This window comes from Triticum dicoccoides, chromosome 2B (genome assembly GCF_002162155.2).
Source record: "Triticum dicoccoides isolate Atlit2015 ecotype Zavitan chromosome 2B, WEW_v2.0, whole genome shotgun sequence".
Classification (NCBI taxonomy): domain Eukaryota; kingdom Viridiplantae; phylum Streptophyta; class Magnoliopsida; order Poales; family Poaceae; genus Triticum; species Triticum dicoccoides.
In genome coordinates this window covers 248790601-248797101 of record NC_041383.1, presented here as the reverse complement: position 1 = coordinate 248797101, position 6501 = coordinate 248790601, and the positions used below count along the sequence as shown (strand labels likewise).

The 6501-nt window shown below is 40.4% G+C and overlaps 1 pseudogene; it reads left to right on the top strand.

Moving 5' to 3' along the window:
• The first annotated feature begins 241 nt into the window (after window positions 1–241).
• On the top strand, window positions 242–6189 carry LOC119363350 (annotated as a pseudogene).
• Window positions 6190–6501: the final 312 nt, after the last annotated feature.

Sequence of the window (6501 nt, the reverse complement as noted above, 5' to 3'; positions counted from 1 at the left end):
GTCCATATAGAGAAGTTTTTTGTTCTTCTTCTTTTCGTTTTCATCGGTTCTTGAACTGATTGGTCCTAGGACCCTCATCCCACCCTTTGTATTTTCCCATTGTTTCCTGCTTATCAATGAAACGCCAGCAATATGCTGGGTCTTTCAAAAAAAAATTCGAGGAAATAAATATAAATTTCATTTTTGTGCAAAGAAACAACTCTGCTGAACGACCACACGATTTTCCTTTCCTCGTCAACCTCACCACGGCAACGAGCCCGACCAGCCCCCCCGCCCCCGCCACCGCGTCCCTCTCCAAGCGCTGCCGTGAGCCCGCCTTCGCAGTCACGGGGAACGCGACGAGCTCCCGCGGCGGCGGCGGCCTCCGCGAGAAGGCGAGGGCCGTCGCCCGCCTCGCCGGATCCGGCTCCCGCCATACGCATGCTGATGCTCAGTACTCCGGGGGTCCGGTCCCCGTGGTCGCGTTCGACCCCTTCGACATCGAGGCCGACCCTCCGCCGTTGGCGCTGACGCCCGAGCAGATCAAGCTATGCAAGGATGCGCTCGCGCATTTCGAGCGGAGGAGCAAGCAGCTGGATGTCTTGTCCGACGAGTTCCAACGGCTTCAGGTTTGATTATGTTTTTTTCCCCAGTTACCAATCCGTCTGCGTAATGATTCTGAAATGTCTGCCAAATATTGGGCACTCTTTGTCGGTAAAATACGGCAATTTAGCATCTACTGCTTTGGGTAGTGATCGCCCTTGTTATGCCGGGATTTTGGTCTTTTTCATAAATTGACATGGCCTTTTCGTGCCAGTTAGTGCAATTATGCAGTTAAATAACCCAATAATTATTCCTTTTCCAGTAGCAGAGGTATATGTCTTACAAAATTCTAGAATTGTAACCAAAGCAATGGATGCACAACTGAAAATATCTTGGGCTCTGAATGTGCCTTTCCTTACATGGTTTATGTATTAGTTTCCCTATGAAGTGCTGATCCCAGATTTCTTTTACGTGAACCATTGTGGATCTTATGCCATATATGTTGAAATGTGGTTTCCCACTTTGTGGCATTCGTGGCCATGCAAGAAAAATGTTTATGTTGATGCATCAGTACCAGTTGCCCTGTCAGAATTTACTTAGTTAACATCACCGTGATACAAGATTTTGAGTGGGATAAGGATGGATTAACTTGAGAAGCTGTAGATCCTTACTCCTATCAGGATTGAGTTTGATTTGTAGAAGTTAAATTCCCTAGGGTTCTATTCCCATCTCTAGATTTTATACTTAATCTTACTCTGTTCATATTGCTGGCTCACTACATGGAATGATGGAAGTAGATCTGTTTAGACAATTTTTATTATTCTACCAATGCCCTATTCTCCAATATAGTTGTAGCATGTTACTTGGCTTTATATATACATTTTTCTTGCATGGCAGATCATTTCTATCTAATTGGTGTTTGGCTTGTTTTCAAGCAGATATCTAGTCAAATGTTTACATCTTGTATTCTTGCATTCATGGTTCGATTTTTTGCAGGCAGTACATGATATTCAAGTACTGTAGCTACCATGAAAATAACACATTCATAGTATATCTTTTTCATATCTGCTGGCGACGTTTCAGGGCATGAGAACAATGCATCCGGAGATGATGAAAATGTCCAGTGTAGCTCGTGATGCTGCCAATAGGGAGAAAAACCGCTATATTGATGTCTTACCATGTGAGATTTGCCTCCTGTATTTTTACATGGATTTGTGGTGATTATTGGGGGTGCAAACCAAGTAAGACCTCCTAGTCGCATTATGGATTTGACAGCATTTGAGATTTGACTCCTTGTCTCTAGTTGATGATACCAGGGTACGGCTAAAATCATCAGCAACCAGTCAAATTTCAGGCAATGATTACATCAATGCAAGCTTTGTAAAGGTCAAGTTTGTATCATATGCATGTTCCTTTTGGCTTTCTAATTGTTGTTTGAGATAATTGGTAGGAGCTTAAGACGGGGTGTAAAACTTGCAGGCTACTGAGGACAACAATGTTGCAAGATTTATTTCCACCCAAGGACCACTAGTCAGGACATTTGAGGATTTTTGGGAAATGGTTTGTGAAAATCAGTGTCCTGTGATTGTTATGCTCACACAGTTCGACAGTGTTAAGGTGATTGCTTACATTAAACAATCTGTTTAACATCTTTGAATTGATCTAATGTGCAAATGAAACCCAGTCATGCTGGTATAATTGCATGTGCAATCTTGCTTACTTATATGAACCAGGGAGGCATGACAATATAATAAGTCAAACCGAAGCATTACAAGGAACAACATTACATCATTAGCAAACTATACCATTGTGCCATATGAGAACTTAAGCATGAAAAATCCCCACAAGATGCGGAAGCTGGAAAATATGTGATGAAACACATAATGCAAATTTACAGTTCTTACAGGAGAAACCAATAGATGCTATGCTTAAAACGCTATTTTTTTTAAGAATGTAGGGTTCAAATATGGGAGGATCCAAATATTCATGAATGCACTAGAAAATGTGAGCATAATCCTTGCAAGTTGCAACTAAAAACGGAAAACCAGTTGGCTTGTAAATAGCCAACAGACCCTTTTGACTGAAGCATCTTTAGGGGATTTTTGAAGCTCCTGCAGTCCTCTTCATTTATATTTTTATTATGCATGATGGATGTCATATTTTGCGGCATCGATCATAGTAGCTTTTGCTTAGTGATTGCATTTTGGAAACAGTAGGAAATGATGACGTTCTTCCAACTTTATCAATTGGCTTTCTCTGTGCTATAGATTAACTTTGAAGCAGCAGTATTTCCTCTGAAATTATATTTGAAATAATTGCAGTGTGATGAATATCTTCCATTGCAAAATGGTCAAGGGACATATGGAAAGTATGATGTTAAGATTAGGAAGGACACAAGAGATAAGCATCAATTATGTTTGCGTGCTGTGGAGGTGCAGTGCAATGAGGTAAACATTTAAAACATTTAAGGGCATCCATGTATACTTTTTTCATTATTATTTGTCTTAAGGATTGTTTCTCTTTCGCATCGCAATAAAATTTAGATGATGTATGATTTTCTTATTCATAGGTTTCTCCTGTGGGTTTAGTTCTTATGACAGGGCACAAAATTTACTTAGAAACTTGATATGCCTTTTATTATTCTTTCAGAAAATGATCACTTTTATTGTGTTTTATCAGACATCGTAGATGACATGTGCAATGATATCTTATTACTGATGAATTCGCCTTCCTGTTGTGCTGTGAGGATCTAAATGATTAAACTTAGCTGGTACTAGTATATATCTCTATCGATACAGACCTCAGTTAGGTCAGGTGTCACAAAAAGTAATGCCATCATCATGAGAATGAAACAAGGCAACCATTTAACGTTTATGTGTTATGATTTTTTTATATAAACTTGTGATTGATTTCTTTTCACAATATTACTTGTGTATTCCTTATATACTACTGCCTTTGAATGTATACCAAACCATGGTAAATACAAGGCATATGATGTGGCAAAATTATATATGTTTTAAAGTGATGTACATCTTTAATGTCTCTGGTGGATATGTCTGTAAAAATACTATATACTAATATACTAAATGTTCCTAAGCAGCATCTTTGTTGGGGTTTCTTACTCTTTAGGCCTTGTTCGGTTAATCCTCTTCCCAAGGGGATTGGAGGGGATTTTGTATTGCAGGGGATTTAATCCCCCTCAATCCCTGCCAATCCCCTTCAAATCCACCTCAACCGAACAAAGCCTTAAGGCTTTGTTTGGTTACTAGGGATCTAATCCCCTAGTGGAACTAATCCACCAAGGGATTGGGTTGATCATCACTTGTCACTCAATCCCTGTCTAACACAATCCCCATCCCTACTATCTCATTTGGTTGATCCAGATTCAATCCTCTATAGACTATAAATTGTCCCTCCCAGTTTGTTTTGCGCCTCCGTGGATTCGTTCCACGAGGTGGACGCGATTCTTCTGGCCCCTGTGGAATTACGCGGTTTGGGCCGTTGTTGTCCCCGCCGTGATCCAAACCAAACAATGTAAGTATAACCCACGTGTAACAGTTCCCCTCTGAGACAGCCCACGTGGATAGAGTGTGATCCCTGGCATTCCACGTGGTTTAGACTATAACCAAACAAGACCTAAGGTTGTTTTGAGGAGTTGTTCTTAACAATATATAGCACATAAGTATGTTCAGTTCATATTTATTATTCTATTTTTGGCATAGTGAATCAGTGTCATGCCATCATGACGTGCCACTTCATAATTTCCTGTATAGTCTGTACCCATCAACTTTTACTTTTCATTTTATTTTGTTTTATTGTTTAAATGTAGTTATAGAAGAAGCATGTGGTGGCATTCTAGATTATTAAACCATGCTGCACCATTTAACTGATTTCGTTATTTGACTTGGAGATATACGCTCAAGCTTCTGTTATGTTTTTTATAGGATGGTGCTGTAGTGGTCTTCATTTCTGCCGTGTTCAGATTTAAGATATTAAAAATTGCTTATTTGTTAGCACTTGCCAGTATTTCTAGAAACATTTTATGGTTAGAGATCTTCTGATCGTTGTTTTTCATGATGTAGTCAGGCAAGGTTCATTCTGTACTCCATATAGAGTATCCTGATTGGCCCGACCATGGCGTACCAGCAAACACTGATGCTGTGCGACAAATTCAAAAACGGTTACATCACATTCCGAGAGAACATCCTATAGTTGCACATTGCAGGTTTGCTTCAGCTTAATGCTATGCTACCCTTTGCTCATTTTTTTATTCTCTTAACATTATTTTGATCTCTTTCTCCAGTGCTGGAATTGGGAGAACTGGTGCTTACATCACCATCCATAGTTCAATTGAGAGAATTCTCCTTGGAGACAAAAGCTCTTATGATCTTGTTGAAACTGTAAAAAACTTTAGGTCCCAGCGAACTGGAATGGTTCAAACTGAGGTGCGTTCTGTTTCATTCGTACTCCTATCATCTTCATCTAAAAAGAATATACCCCAGTGCCAGCATAATTTAAGCACATCAGACTTAGGCCTTGCTAACAGATGTTCTCTCATGTTACGAAATAGTTAATGAGATAGCAGAAATCTATTTCGTTTGTTACAATGCAAGTGATTACCTACAATTTCAAGGCGAAACATTGCCTGCTGTGTAATCCTAACTTGCCTTCATCGGCATCTTGCGCATAGAGTTGTTAGGTTAAGGTACAGTACAGGGTAAATTAGTTTTTCTTTTGTCATTCCCTCATCCTTGAATTTGATCATGCGACACCTGCCATAGCAGGGAGTTTAGTGTTAGTTTTGCGGAGCTTATTCAAAGTGTACTTTCTTGGTGTAAGTCTTTAACTCAACGAAGCTGGTTTAGTATCTTATTACTGGTCATGTGTATAGAATGAGTTGTGGTCAGTAATTCCAATACACAGTTCCTGTTGACCATTGCATCTAATACTGCTGAACGTGCTAATAGTATTTATGTTTATTGCATGAACAGTTTAGTGTTTTTTATGTGTATTTAGATGTTGTATTGGCATATCTTTGCTTTTCAGCAACAATACATGTTCTGCTACCGTGCAATTGCGGATGAGCTGAAAGATCTTCTGAGGTCGTCAGGCCATTGAGGTATCTCTAAGGTAGGCTGCAAGATGCGCATGCAGTGTCGCTGCAAATACATACACTTGTATATGCTGTGTAGCTAAACTAATAATTATTATTCTCACTGTATGCTGTTTCTTTGTAGGAAGAACTGGACTGCTACCGTATTGTCGCCCTTCTATTTCCATCGTAAACCGAAGCATCTTGTTGCTTGTTGCTTTTGTTAGGGCACCAGTGCATTAAGATCACTTTGCCACATCAGTATTGTTAAGACAACTGCTTGTTGAAGACTCAGTAGAGTTTACAACATCTGGTGGACCAAAGCATGTAAACAGCCCATTCCTCGACCAACAGTAGCAGAATCATGGGTCCCTTTCCCTTGTGGATGATTTATATTGTTTCCCAAGACACCAGGAAGATGAATGCCAGGCGTATGTAGTTAGATGAGACCAATGCATCGTTGATTGTATCGAAACTGAAAACTGGGCATCTGGGACGATTATTTGATTATTTATTGTGTCCCTGTGGGAGCCTTTCTCAGAGTTATTGAAAATGTATCCACTACTGTTATCCAAGTCTTCTATCTATACTGAAACATAAGAGCGTTTAGATCACTAAAGCGTGACCACTAGCAAAATCTCATGCGGCAGCATGCTATGCATCTCAGGGAGCTTAACTGGACCGACCTTTGTAGGCACTGTCACGAAGCCTGGTCCAAACCAGCTTAGCAACGCCGCACTCGAGACGAGCACCACTACATCATCTGGTTTCGTAAATCTGCATTGCCCGGTGCCGATAAGGTCCCAAAGTCTGCTCGGGGGCGTGTGTGTGGCAGCCTAGCCACCCACAAGGCCACAAGGCACGCAATATGTGGTTGTCGAAGCCGG